General features: G+C 46.5%; 1 pseudogene; it reads right to left on the bottom strand.

The window, feature by feature from the left end:
* Positions 1-13,479: 13,479 nt before the first annotated feature.
* LOC113017516 (tripartite motif-containing protein 29-like) lies at positions 13,480-14,562 on the bottom strand (annotated as a pseudogene).
* Between the last annotated feature and the right edge of the window lie 569 nt (positions 14,563-15,131).

Raw genomic sequence — 15,131 nt, 5'->3', positions numbered from 1 at the left:
CGCTCTTGGTGCTTCCTTGGAAGTTTAGGGGTTTTTTTCGCTGTAAAAAGAAGTTTTCTTTCCACGCACGATGGACGCTAATGTTTTTGTCACTTTTTATGGAATCAAACTCAAAGTAAGGTCAGTACTTCCATGCTTTAAACGCTGCATGCTCATACTCTCTCCCGCACTCGATATGTGATCCATTGTTGATCTGCACACAGCTGTTGTCACTAACGGCGCACTCGCTTACGTCACTGTCGTGAGACATTCTCGCAAAAAATCACGGTTTTAGTAACGCAGTAACGCAGCGTTCCTACGGGAAAGTAACGGTAATCTAATTACCGATTTTGCAATAGTAATCCCTTACTTTACTCGTTACTCGAAAAAAGTAATCAGATTACAGTAACGCGTTATTGCCCATCTCTGGTTACGGCACCTGAGCTTCTCATTCCCACACAATATTGTCCCGGCAGGAAGCAAAACGTTCCTGTGAATTTCTGGTTGATTTTGTGGCTTTGCTTAGCGCTAGCTTGATGTTATCAGTGAGCTTTGGCTTGTGTTCTTTCTCGTAAGCGAGAGAGGGATAGTTTATGCTTGGACATGTCTGCAACGGGCCCTAGTTTGTGTTATTGTTATTAGTGTTTTGTTGGTTACGTCTGTTTTCGTTTTTGTTACAGTGCACTGAAGAAAATCTGAGAGGTGTGATCCCCCGGTGGTGATATGTTGATATTTTGTGAGTTCATGATTTAACAGTCAGCTCTTTAAACCAAGCCTGAAAGATTGAAATTTAAAGCGCTATGAAATATTCTTACAAAAACAGTTGCAAAGTGTGCTTCTCCATGATTGTAATTGGCTTGGGAGAAATTCACTTATAGGGAACACTGATCTACAAGGATTGCACCGAGTCAATCCGGACAAAAAAAAAAAAAACGAAAAAAAAAAACAACAAGGAATTGTTTTCCTTTTGAAATGATGACGTCATCTTGCTGGTGATGGAGGCTTGAATAGGTTGCGCGTGAGACTCCATTATCAGCAACATCTGGTATGAATGTGTGTGGAGGTATGCATGTGACTGGACTGTGATGGACTGACGACTAAAAGTTTTAACTGACTTGATACTGAGACAATGACTGCACCCACTTTAGGATTAGTAAATGCCAATAAACAATTCACCCAGCGGACAAGAGAAGGGTGGATGCTTCGTTTTGTTTGTTTTGTTTTTTCAGAAGCAGGAGGATAAGAGAGACTGGAGGAGGAGACTGTAGCTTCACATAAGTATGAACTGCAGACTTAACACTGTGGTTGCTGATTTTGAGTTACCGATGTTTGCATTAAGAAAACTGTGCTATATTAGCTGTGTTTTGATTAAGGTATCATGTGATATTATTGGGAATGCCAAATGCTACAGTGGAGAAAAACTATTGATATCACTCATGACGGGAATATGTTATTATTAACCACAGCAGGCCACTGAAAAAAGTCAATTAAATTTTATAGGGGAAAATCGCCAAAACTTTAACAATACCTATGAATGGCTTGCCACGTTCAGAATAGAGATATGCAATAATTGCCTTCAGAGATGGAGACGAGGCAAGCCTGAGGACAGCTAGGGCCAACCTTTCCCGTGGCATCAGAGAGGCTAAGAGACAGTACTCCAGGAAAATATCCCATCACTTCAAAGACAGCAGAGACTCACGGAGCCTGTGGCGGGGCATTCAGACCATCACAGATTACAAGCCCCCACCACAGACTTGTGACAGTACTATCCCCCTGCTGAACGAGCTGAACACTTTCTTTGCTCGCTTTGAAGTCCGAAACAGCACCACTGCACAGAAGACCCCACCCCCTCCTGGTGACCAGGTGATGACTCTGTCCCCGGACAGCGTGAGGAGATCCCTCAGCAGGATCAATGCACGTAAAGCTCCGGGTCCTGACAACATTCCTGGTCGTGCACTGAGAGACTGTGCAGTGGAACTCACTGATGTCTTCACAGACATCTTCAACATATCACTCATCCAGGCTGTCGTCCCCACATGTTTTAAAGCCACCACAATCATTCCGGTTCCAAAAAAGTCATCTCCCTCCTGCTTTAATGACTACCGTCCTGTTGCACTTACTCCCATCCTGATGAAGTGCTTCGAACGACTAGTCATGCAGCACATCAAGACTGTCCTGCCCCCCTCCCTGGACCCCTTCCAGTTTGCGTATCGGCCCAATCGCTCAACCGATGATGCCATCTCCACTGCACTCCACTCAGCACTCACACACCTGGACAAAAAAGATTCATATGTTCGAATGCTGTTCATAGACTTCAGTTCAGCATTCAACACTATAATCCCCCAACAGCTCACTCAAAAACTGGTCCAGCTGGGGCTCAACACCTCACTGTGCAACTGGCTGTTGGATTTCCTCACCGGAAGACCTCAAGCAGTACGGGTCGGCAGTAATACATCCAGCACCATCATTTTAAACACGGGGGCCCCGCAGGGATGTGTGCTGAGCCCCCTCCTCTTCACTCTGCTGACCCATGACTGCACTCCATCACACAGCTCCAACCTCTTCATCAAGTTTGCGGACGACACAACGGTGGTGGGTCTCATTAGCAACAGGGATGAGACCGACTACAGAAGTGAGGTGAGACGCCTGGCCACGTGGTGTGCTGACAACAATCTCTCTCTGAATGTGGAGAAGACGAAGGAGATTGTTGTGGACTTCAGGAGAATGCACACCCAACATGCTCCTCTGACCATTGACGGAGCGTCTGTGGAGAGAGTGAGCAGCACCAAGTTCTTGGGTGTGCACATCACAGAGGATCTCTCCTGGACGTACAACACCACAGCACTGGCCAAGAAATCACAGCAGCGTCTCTTCTTTCTCCGCAAACTAAGAAGAGCAGGAGCTCCAGCCCCCATCATGTACACTTTCTACAGAGGCACCATCGAGAGCATCCTGTCGAGCTGCATCACTGTGTGGTTTGGAGCCTGCAATGCGTCCTGCCATAGAACCCTCCAACGCATAGTGAGAGCTGCAGAGAGGATCATTGGTGTCTCTCTCCCCTCCCTCCAGGACATTTACAGCACCCGTCTCACTAAAAAAGCCCTTTGCATAGCGGCTGATCCCACGCACCCAATGCAAAGCTTCTTCAAGCTGCTGCCGTCAGGGAGGAGACTGCGGAGTCTCCAGGCCAGGACCAGCAGGCTGAAGGACAGCTTCATCCATCAGGCTGTCAGGAAGCTAAACTCCCTCCCGATTCTGCCCCCCTCTCCCCTCTTCTCCACCACGGTCTCACTGAACTCTGTCACACACACACTCACTCTCTGACGCACTCACTGGCCTGCTCCAGTCACTTTGTGGAGCATTGGACTGCTTAAGCATTGGACCTCATAAGACTTTGTTGTTACACTATCTCTTACCATACACTACTAAATCCCCATTTGCACTATTTGCCTATTTTGCACCACTATGCCTTCTTACTTGAATATTGTATATTGTATATTGCATAGCTTTTTTTGTTATACGTAAAATTGTATTGTATTTATTTAAATTTTTACTTTTTAATTATTTTATTTGCATTTTTCTAATCACTAGGGTTTGAGAGTAACGCAATTTCTATTCTGTGTATGTCCTGTACATGTGGCAGAATTGACAAATAAAGTTGACTTGACTTGACTTGACCTAATGAACATTGGGCCACGTGATTTAGGTTCTCACTTGAAATAGTAAGTTATTAAATGTAGAATATAATCGACAGGGACATTTGATAGGATGTGGTACTGCAAAAGAACAAGAGCAAATTAGAGAAAGAAAAACCTATTGTGTTTAGTTTGGATAAATTCAAATTAAAATGTACCATTACACTCAGAGGATCAATATGAAATTCAATATATGCTAATTTTGTATGAAGCACATGACTGATAACTGTTCTGTCCTGAGTTTTTGTTTCTATAGCACCCACTTGACCACACCAACAGTTTCTCGCCACCAACAGGGGGTATTTGCAAAGAATAGGGAGGAATATCATCAAAACTGGGAAAGGTAAGCCCCGAAGGGGGTGATGACACCATAACTTTCACTTATGGTCAAATTCTTAAAATTTGACCCCAAACTTGAAAATTCTTCAAACATTTAGAGACAGAGTGGATAAACATAATGTCGCAAACCACATAAGGATGGAGCATTTGAATCAATAAGATGATGAAATAACACGCAGTAAAATGTGGATCATGTTGATTATGTTTATGCCAGTGTGCAGAGGAGTCAATTCCCTTCACAAAGTTTATAAATTCACTTGAACCAAAATTAGGAGCACCCGGTGCTGCAAGAGTTAATAGTCACAATACCCAAGGATAAGCACAAGAGCATGACTGATATGATGGGACTGGGATTTTGCTACACTTAATTATTGCAGACACAACTAAAACTATAACTGAAACTAATCAAAACTAAACTAAACTAGCAAACAATTGGTAAAAACTGATCAAAACTGATATAAAATTGAAAATCTGAAATCGAAGCTAAATAAAAATAAAAACTAATGAAAATTGCAAAACTATTACAACCCTGGTCCAGACTAAGATGGCGTTGGACATCTTCAGGGCAGAAAAGGGTTGCTGTGACCAAGGTGTGGTTTGGCTTGTTGTATGTACATTTCAAAATGTTACAGCTCTGGATGGACCAGTTACCAGGGCATGGAAGGATGATAGACTTTATTACATGGGGAGAAGGGAAATTTCCGGGATTGAGGATCCTCTGGGATGACGAGGCTGGAGCAACGGTACTCGAGAGAAGAATTTCTGATACTTTCTGAGATATGATGTCACTAACCTTCTCTTTTAATTGTCTAGCTCCAATGAATTGACACAGGGGAGTGTGTCAAAAAGGGGGGAGTTGAGTCCGAACATCAAACAATGGTTTTATGAACATCTTATGACGATTATTTCTGTGTTTAATAATTTAGCTATGGTAAAACTTAAGCTTAGAATGTGTTAGACTTAGAAGTGGTTCACTAATTTTTCATTTCTTTTACACACACATAGATTATGATTAGAATAAGTCCCTGGGTCAAAGAGTCCTGAACATAATATTTTAAACCAAATTTGAATCATTAGAACAACAATGGATAACAATATTAGATTATCAAGGCTAGGGAGAGAGGTGTTTTGGTTTTCTGTCTCTTGCAGAGAAAGGAACAGACACCAGACGGGGACACGGAGATGTGAGGGCCCTTCACAGCAGAGACAGATGTAGGGACTGCCGAGACAGCAACTGAGGTCAAGTGTCATGGCGTTTGGGCTCCTGGAGAAGATGGATCCCACAAACACAGCAATAACCATGAAGGGGTTGGCGAAAACCAGGAACACCAGACCAACGAGGTTCAAGAGGCTCTTGGCAAAAAGGGGGACACAGAGGTGACCCCAAAACACACAGATCTTTGTTTGAAATCGGGGCAGAATAATCCCCAGAACTGTGCAATGACTAAAGGGTGGTCTAACCCCGGAGGTCGAAGAAAGAAGCTGAGAATTACCCAACTGGAAGACACTGGTAGCTGCAGCAATAAAAATAAAGGTTAAAAGCTCCTTAGACAGAGGTTCTAGTCTAAGTACATTTGAAAGGTATAAGGGGGCATTAAAAAGGGGTTGGAAAACTGGAGCACCAAAATAAAGCTGTGGGAGAATTGGGGAGTGATGGGAGAGTCATCTGTAACTGCTGTTATGGTTGTAAATCTAACTTTGCTTGCATCTGAACTGCGTGAACACAGAGGTCATCCCACATATGGTCCACCCGTTAAAGGGGGCCAGAGGGCCTCAGGACCAAGAAGAACTGGACCTTGCAATGCTGGAGTGTATGTTGTAAGTGATCTCTTTGAAGAAAAGAGATCAAAGGTGTCAGGGTCCTGGGACTGGGCGACCCAGGATCCCTGAGCAGTCATGTATTATATTATTATTATTATTATTATTATTATATGTATTTTGGTATTGCTGCTGCTCTCCTCCATGATTGTAGATGTGAGTGTGTGTGTTTATGTCGGCGGGGATGCTTGGAGGATGGAGCTCAGCCACCTGCAGGCCTGAGGGGTGTGGCCCTGCGGAAGGACTGGCCACACCCGAAGCCACACACCTGCCGCTGATCAGGGCTCGTCGGGAGCTACTTAGGGAGTCTTGGAGCTCCCACCGACGCGGGATCATTCCATGAGACTCCACGTTAGTCTTCTGCTTACTCTAAAGTCTGAGTGTTTGCGGTGCCTCTGTCATTTTCCCCTCAGGAGGAGCGTGGAACATCGGGGCAGCAGGCAGGTGTGTGGACACACGGCGTCACCTTGGTCGGAGAGGCTACAACCACCACTGCTTCACATCTGCAGCCGTAAAACCGCCGTCATCTCATCCGCATGAGTCACCCCTCAGCCGTCTTCTCCAGGAGCACGGCCTCCATTCCAATACCCACTCCAGCAGCTTGTCCGGAGAGAGCGACTCACCGCAGTCACGCTGATGGGTGGGTAGCTCACCCATCACAACGGGCAGGAAGTGGTGGGGTTAAACGCACTATCGCAGGCAATCCTGCGCGGAAACCCACTACTTCGGAGAGCCAGCTCAGCGGGAGTTTCACCAAACATGCCGCCTGCCTTTGCACCCTGCATAAAGCCCGCGGGGTAGTGCAAACTCGGGAAACCTCAGACTTCGTCCAGCTGCCGCAGGAGCTCGGCGAGCCGGAGGAGCTCGGCGAGCCGGAGGAGCTCAGCATGCCCGAGCAGGTGCTCAGCGAGCTGGAGGAGCCCGCACCGCTAGCTGAGGTGCTCAGCGAGCCGGAGGAGCTCGGCATGCCCGAGCAGGAGCTCAGCGAGCCGGAGGAGCCCGCACCGCCAGCTGTGGAGCCCAGCATGCCCGAGCAGGAGCTCGGCGAGCCGGAGGCGCCCGCACCGCCAGCTGAGGAGCTCAGCGAGCCAGAGGAGCTCAGCATGCCCGAGCAGGAGCTCGGCGAGCCGGAGGAGCCCGCACCGCTAGCTGAGGAGCTCGGCGAGCCGGAGGAGCTCAGCATGCCCGAGCAGCTCAGCATGCCCGAGCAGGAGCTCAGCGAGCCGGAGGGGCCCGCTCTGCCAGCTGAGGAGCTCAGCGAGCCGGAGGAGGAGTTCTCGCTACGTGCAGAGGAGGAGCTCTCGCTGCCGGCCGAGGAGGGTCCCGCTCGGCCGGAGGTCAGCGGACCGGAGGGACCTCCACGTCTAGCGCGGCCTCCTCACCGTCCACGTCCGGTGCGTCCACGTCGGCGATCGGCGCGTCATGGACCTGGTGCCACGCCTCGCTGTCGCTCACCGGAGCAGCGACGTTGCCATCGGACCCGTGGCAGGCCACCAGAACCGTTCCGCCGCCACCGGACCCGTGGCAGGCCGCCAGAACCGTTCCGCCGCCACCAGACCCGTGGCAGGCCGCCGGAGGAGCAGCGCCGCCGCCACCGGACCCGTGGCAGGCCCCCTGAACTGTTTTGCTGCTGCTGCCGGACCAGGGGCCGTCCGCCGGAGCTGTTACGTCGCCGCCGTTGGGCTCGTGGTAGGCCCCCTGAACTCTCTTGTTGTGTTGATGGGCCGCCTGTGACTGTTTGTGGCGTCTTTTCGTTTTCTTTTTGCACCGCTGCGGGATGCGCGGTTTGACTCTGAGACTGTGGACTGGGTCGGTTTGTTGTTTTGTTTATACACAGAGTACCGCGCCTGGGTCCTCCTTCCCCACACATCCCCATGGTCTGCCAGCTAGACCGTGACAAAAGGGGGAATTGCGATATTATTCTGTTATTATATGTTACCTTATATATGTAATCAAAGTAGTTGAAGGATGATACTGCTGTAGATCATATTATACCCTTTAATATAGAGTGTGTGATCTGTATGTAGTTTAGTTCTCATTATACTTTTGAGTTGAAAGAACATATTCACTGATTAGTTTATTAGATAAGTGTGCATCACTCTGTATCCTTGATCTGCTGTGAATGTATTACATGCTTAATTGTTGAATCATGAAGAGAAGGTTGTAAGCAGGAGACTCTGTGTCGAAGACAGGGGAGATAGACAGACCACATTCCACACCCCCACCTTACAGAAAGCAGAGGAACAACTGCCGAGGTCATAACTTAGGCGCCATAAGAGAGAAAGAATGTTAATGTTTGGTCTTTTACGACTAGGTGGGGGCCACTAGAGACTATAAAAAGCTGAGCAACCCGTCACCATTTTGAGACTTGCTGTGACCCTCTTCAGGCATGTCTCCCCATCATGATGGTCCTTATGCTCTTAAGTGTTGAATTGTATGGAAATAAATGATTGTTGATTGAGCATAAATACACCGAGTATTGTCCTTCCTTCAGCCCAAAGATTCAAAGAATTGGGAGATTTCAACACTCTGTAAGCTAGAAGTGCAAGATATGGGTCTTTTGCCTTCTTTAGCAGGTTTTTCACAGTTTGGACATGACGCTCAGCCTCGCCATTGCTCTGTGCAAATCTAGGACTGCTTGTTACATGTCTGAACCCATACGTTGCTGCAAAGTCTTTGAACTGTTGTCCTGAAAACTGAGGTCCGTTGTCTGTGTAGAAAAGCTCTGGAATTCCATGTCTGGAAAAGACAGATTTTAGGTGTACTATAACATCTTCCGATCTGGTGGGGGTAAGTTATGCTACTTCCACAAATTTCGAGTAGTAGTCCACCAAAAGCACATAGTTGCTGTCATTGAGTGTAAAAAGGTCTGCACCAACTTTTTGCCATGGCCTCTCCGGGAGTTGGCTTGGCATTAAAGGTTGTACTGGGTTAGTACGCTCTTTGATGCAAATGGTGCAGTTTTTCACAAGTTCGTTTATTTGCCCACTCAGACCAGGCCACCACACTGCCTCTCTGGCTCTCTCTCTGCATCTAGACATTCCCTGGTGCCCCTCATGTAGGGCACTTAGGACAGAGTGGCACATAGCAGTGGGGATTACTAGTCTGGTGCCTTTCAGTAGCAGATTGTCATGTACAGTTAAGGTCTCTCTGTGTGGCCAATATGCTTTGATTGGGCCTACGAGATGGCTGTATTCTGGCCAGCTGCTCTGACAAAAAGTCATGACCTCTGAACATATGCTGTCGGTTTTTAGCTGTTCTTTTACCTGTGTGATGTATGTCGAGGTAGCAGGCATGCATTTGACAATTTCATCCACATAAATATTTGTGTCTTCCAGAAATTCAGCTGTAGCTTTTGAATCAGGGTCTTGGTTAACAGGTGCACGTGACAACGCATCTGCCGTATGGAGTGCTTTACCAGGAGTGTGTGAGATGGTGTAGCTGTACCTCATAAGCCTTAGGCGGAATCGTTGGATCCTGGGTGGAAGCTCGGTTAGGGCTTGCTGGCCTAACAGGCTGATGAGTGGCTTGTGGTCAGTCTCTATAGAGTGTCTCCCGATGAGGAAATCTTTGAATCTTTCACAACCCCATGTTAGTCCAAGCGCCTCCTTCTCCACCTGTGCATACCTCTGTTCTGTTTCCGTTAAAGAACGAGACGCATATGCAACAGGTCTCCATTGCTCTCCCTCTTTTTGAAATAGGACTGCTCCCAGTCCATAGGAGGAAGCATCTGCAGACAGTTTTAACTCTTTGTTTGGGTCATAGAGTGCAAGAATGGGAGTTGACGTCAGATCGCCTTTCAGCTGCCTGAATGCTTTTTGCTTCCAAACCCACTGATTTTTCTTCGAGAGCAGGTCTCTTAGGGGCTTATCTTTTTCAGCAAGTCCTGGGATAAATTTGCCTAATTGGTTTACCATCCCAAGAAAGCTGCGCATTTCACTGACGTTTGATGGCTCTTTCATTTCTGGGATTGCTCTAATTTTGTCTGGGTCTGGCTGTACTCCTTCCGCAGACAAGATGTGTCCAAGAAACTTCACTTCCTGTTTGCTCAGGTCACATTTCTCCAGGTTTAGTGTGACACCGGCCTCTTGTAGTTTATTGAGCACTGTGTGCAGTCTGGTGTTGTGCTCCTGCTGATCCTGTCCCCAAATGAGAATATCATCCATGTGACAGACCACGCCTGGCAGCCCATTAAGGATTACTGACATTGTTCCCATTAAGGATTGCTGAAAATGTTCTGGGGCAGACGCTATTCCAAAAGGAAGTCTGTTGAAGTAGAAGCGCCCAAAGGGTGTAATGAATGTCGTGTAGTGTGCTGACTCTGGTGACAATGGGACCTGCCAGAAGCCTCTGTTTGCATCCAACTTGCTGAAGACTTTAGCTCCCGCCAGAGAACCTAGAGTCTGTTCAACCGAAGGCAGGATGTACTTTTCTCTGCACACTGCTTCATTGAGGTGAGTGAGGTCAACACAAATACGCACAGAGTCGTTTTTTGTTGGCACTGGGACCATACCTGCACACCATTCTGTTGGTTCTTCAACTCTGCTGATTACTCCCATGGACTCCATTCTTTCCCGTTCCCGTTTCACCTTTCCTAACAAAGGGATGGGGACCCGTCTTGGTGTGGCCAGGGAAAAAGGCACAGCCTCAGGCTTCAACTTAATTGAATAAGGTTGTTGCATTAAGCCTAAACCCTGACACAGTTTCGGGTATTTTCCGTGCAGCACATTCATGTCGATGCTGTCGGCTCTACACACTAGGTTCAGCTTGATGCTTGCCGGCCTGCTTAACAGTGCTACGTGCAAATCTTTGATAATGTACACATTTTCCTGTATTCCCTGTTCACCTTTGCAAAGTGTTTCTCTGCTCATACCCAACACGTCAAGTGGGGAACCACTCGGACCAAACAACGGTCTATCTGGTTTGCATAACCCTGTCTCGTTCTGGTTTATGCTGTAAAACGTCTGGGCAGGGATAACAGATACGTCAGCTCCTGTGTCTATCTTAAATCTGACCTTGTGGTTTCTGATAGTGAGATCTGCATACCAAGGATCTGAGCCTACGTCTACAGAACCAAGAAACATGGGTGTAACATCGCTTTCTTCGGCTTCTATCACATGCACAGACTTAACAGATTTACACACTTTACTGAAATGACCTCTTTTACCACATGAGTGACAAGATACATCTTTCGCTCGGCATTGATCTTTACCATGTGCAGGGGTTTTCCCACACCTGTAGCATGATCTCCCATTAGATGTTTTGTCCTTTGATGTGTATTTGCGATCTCCACGGGGTTTGAACGTTGAATGCCTTTGTTCCTTGTGCTTAGCTGACACAGCATCTATTTCCATTTTATTTTCCCCTCTGATGTCCGAATGCTGCTTCTTGATGGCTTCTGACTGCCTGGCTTGGTTAACCGCTTTCTCTAACGTCAAATCTTTGTCCATTTGAAGTCTCTCCGCTAGGCTGATGTCCTTCAGACCCACGACGAGGCGATCTTTTATTAACTCGTGCAGCGCACCATAACTGCAGTTTTCAGCTAAAGCGTAAAGTGCAGTGACAAACGAGTCTACAGTCTCATTAGCTTGCTGTGTTCTCTGATTAAAGCGGGCTCTCTCATAGATAATGTTTTTCCTGGGAACAAAGTACATCTCCAAAGTGTCTCTTACTGCTTGATACTGCTGTCTCTGTATGTCAGATAACGCTTGTCCTCGGAGGATATCATCTGCTTCATCCCCCATGCAGTAGATGAGAGTGTTCACCTGGTTAGCCTCGGAGCTAAGGTGTAGGTTGCTTGCGAGTCGAAACCTTTCAAACCTCCGTATCCATTTTTCCCAATGCTGTGGCTTCGAGAAATCGAACAGCTCGGGGGGCTGGATGGTGAAAGTGGCATTCGGGGGTAGGTTAGCGTTAGCATTGTAGCCGCCGTTAGCTCGCTGGTGGGGCGGTGGCGTGCGAGGCCGCGTAACTGTTGCGCTAGCTCCCGCTTCTTCGTCCGACATCTTTCGTCTCGAGAAAACTCTTTACCACTCCCAAAGTCGCTTGCTGTCCTCCCCGATGATAAGGCACTTACAACGATCCCACTTCTGACACCATGTCGTGGTTTTCGGTAGGGAAAGAGACGACACCTTGTAGAGCAAACAACTTCAACCTTTATTTTCTCACTTCCGGTACCCAACACACTTCCACCATAAAACCGGATATACTTAAACAGATAACACCACAGTGGCGTACTGGGTGAAGGTGGGGAGAGAGGAGGACAGGGAGTGAATGGGAGTGCGAATGGTTGTCTATGTGTTAGCCCTGCGACAGACTGTCCAAGGTGTACCCTGCCTCTCTCCCCAAGACAGCTGGAATAGGCTGCAGTGACTCTGAAAAGGATGAGCAGAAGTGAGTGAATGGATTTAAATAATAATAATAATATAAATGATCGAGTGTGATCAAACTTTTCATATGAAAAATGACATTGAGTGTGGTCACTCTAGATACAATAATATAATATCAAAAACCTCAAGGATTCAAAGTTTTATTAAATTGTAAAAGTTCAAAACTCAAAGACATTAAGTTTACAGTCATATATGATCAGGTTTCACATTTCAGAAACTGGAACCAACTTTAAATGTGATTAAAATAATTATAAAACAATAAATTCTCTAATCATTGACTAACTGATGAATCACTGCAGCTCCAATATATTGTTGCATTTGACAACCCACTACAGCAACTACAGAATAAAACCACTAACCAGACTGATGACAGATTTCAAACATGCTGAATATGAAGAGTAGTATCATTTAAACTCACATGATTATCAGCTATAAGAACAAATTCAGATTTATATTGATGTAAGGTATATAAATGTAAGTACAGTTTGAATCAGTGCAATATTATTTTCACACATCAATGGACCACTGAACTTCTCAGCTTCTAAAATGTAAAGCCTCATTTAGAAACTACACAAGTACATATAATGGTCAGGGATCAACATGAACCTGTCTTCTCTATTTGACTTTAATCAACTCTGCAGTGGCTCCATCTTTCCAAGTCCAAAGTCCAGCATAGAGCGGCTGAGTGAATGTGGCCTGGACTCTGTGGAGGAGAGTCATGGTTTCAGAGACTCTGTAGAAAGACAGAATACCTGCTCTGTGATCCAGGTACACTCCTACTCTGGAGGACCGAGGACCTGAGAGGTCAGTTTGGACATCGTTGTGCACAAATATATATCTGTTTGTGCCACAATACAATGTCCAAGATCTGTCATTGTTTCCAAATAAACATTCATTGCCCAACCCTGTTCTGCTGATATTCTTGTATGCGACTGCTACACGAACTGCTCCACCTCTCCACTCCACCTCCCAGTAACAACGCCCAGTCAGACTCTCTCTACTCAGGACCTGATAACATTCAGTGAATCTGTCTGGATGATGATAATAAGACTGTTTGAACATCATAAATGTTACTTTTCTGTTCCCATCAGATAATAACAGATGTGTGTTTGCTGTGTTTGGATCCAGTGTGATTTCACATGAACATTTTAAGAATTCAGCTCTGGTCTTTGGCTCTGTTGGTGACAGTAAAACATCCACTTCAGTGACTGTCAGTGAGATGTTTGTCCATTCCTCTCTCAGAATGTCCTGTAGTTTATCTCTGGTCTCTGACACAGCTGCTGTCACATCCTCAAAGTAGCTCAGAGGACGGAATTTGATGCTGGATGCGTGTGTAGACTCACTGAGTGCTGACAGTGAGGGGTAGTTGTGTAGAAACTGGTTGTGATCCTCTGTGTGTGAGAGCTGCTCCAGCTCGCCGTCTTTCCTCTTCAGCTCAGCGATCTCCTGCTCCAGCTTCTCCTGAAGCTCTTTGACTCGACTCACTTCAGTTTCCTGCTGGGATCTGACCTGCTGCTTCACATCAGAGCTTCTTTTCTGGAGGAGACGGATCAGCTCAGTGAACATCTTCTCACTGTCCTCCACTGCTTTATCAGCAGAGCCATTGATGGCCTCCACCTCCTGTTGAAGCAGCTTCACATCTTTCTCTCGCTCCTGGATTCTCTGCTGGATGTTTAGTCGTCTCACCTCGAGCTCCTTCTGCTTCTCAGTCCTTTCTGCTGCAACTGGGACTGTTTCGTGGCCTTTATGTTCATCCATCAGGCAGAGATAACAGATACTCTGCTGATCAGTACGACAGAAAATCTTCATCACCTCATCATGATGAGAGCAGATGTTCTCCTGGAGCTTCTTGGAGGGGGCCACCAGCTTGTGTTTCTTAAACTGAACTACATCATAGTGAGGTTGGAGGTGTTTCTCACAGTAAGAGGCCGGACAGACCAAACAGGACTTGATAGCTTTCAGCTTCCTCCCAGTGCAGAAATCACAGGCCACATCTTCAGGTCCAGCATAGCAGTGATCAGCTGGAGCAGCTTGGAGTCCAGTCTTCTTCAGCTGCTCCACTAAAGCTGCTAACATGGTGTTTTTCTCCAGGACAGGCCTCGGTATGAAAGTCTTCCTGCACTGAGGGCAGCTGTGGATTCCCTTCCTGTCCTCTTCATGAAAGTGGGTTTTAATACAGTTCATGCAGTAGCTGTGACCACAGGTTGTAGTCACCGGATCCTTCAGTAGATCCAAACAGATGGAACAAGAGAAGGTTTCTCGGTCCAGCTGAACTCCTTTCTGTGCCATTTCTCCTCTCAGTGTCAGTGACTGTGTGAGTTTCTCTTCCTTATAACTGAAACTAGTCTACGCTGTGACCTCAACATCATGTGTTTCTGCAGTGAATGGACCCTGTCAGCTCTTACACATCACCACATGTTGGTTACACCCAAGTTCAGAATTGAAGGGGAGGGAACAAGGAAACACGTGGACAGAGAGGAGGTGCTGTGTTTAAGAGCAGGAAGAAGAGGGAGGGTTATCAGGCTGTGCTTCACTCCAGGAAGAGGAGCAGTTTGAGAGCGATACTGTGTGTTTAACCCTTTTTATTTACTGCTCACATCAACTTTTAAGCTTCTTAACACTTTCTTCTATATAAATATACTTCACTTTAGAAATGTCAGAGTTCTCACTGAAATTATCAAACAGTCCTTCAGTTTTTTTTTCAATGCAGGAGGATAATGATCCTAAACATACAGATAAGGCAGCCACTGACATGATGCTTATGTTGCATTTAAGTTTATGCTCATTTCAATTGTTTCTCTCCATTAGACACTATCAACGGTGAGAGGGTGCAGCAGGTATAGTAGTTGGTGTATGAGGCAGTAAACATATTAAAGAGTTTTCAAACACATTCAGCTCCACAAAATGTCAT

This window comes from Astatotilapia calliptera, unplaced genomic scaffold, assembly GCF_900246225.1.
Source record: "Astatotilapia calliptera unplaced genomic scaffold, fAstCal1.2 U_scaffold_14, whole genome shotgun sequence".
In the NCBI taxonomy this organism is placed as follows: domain Eukaryota; kingdom Metazoa; phylum Chordata; class Actinopteri; order Cichliformes; family Cichlidae; genus Astatotilapia; species Astatotilapia calliptera.
Note: the sequence above shows the minus strand (reverse complement) of the source record. Positions and strands in the feature narration are given on the sequence as shown.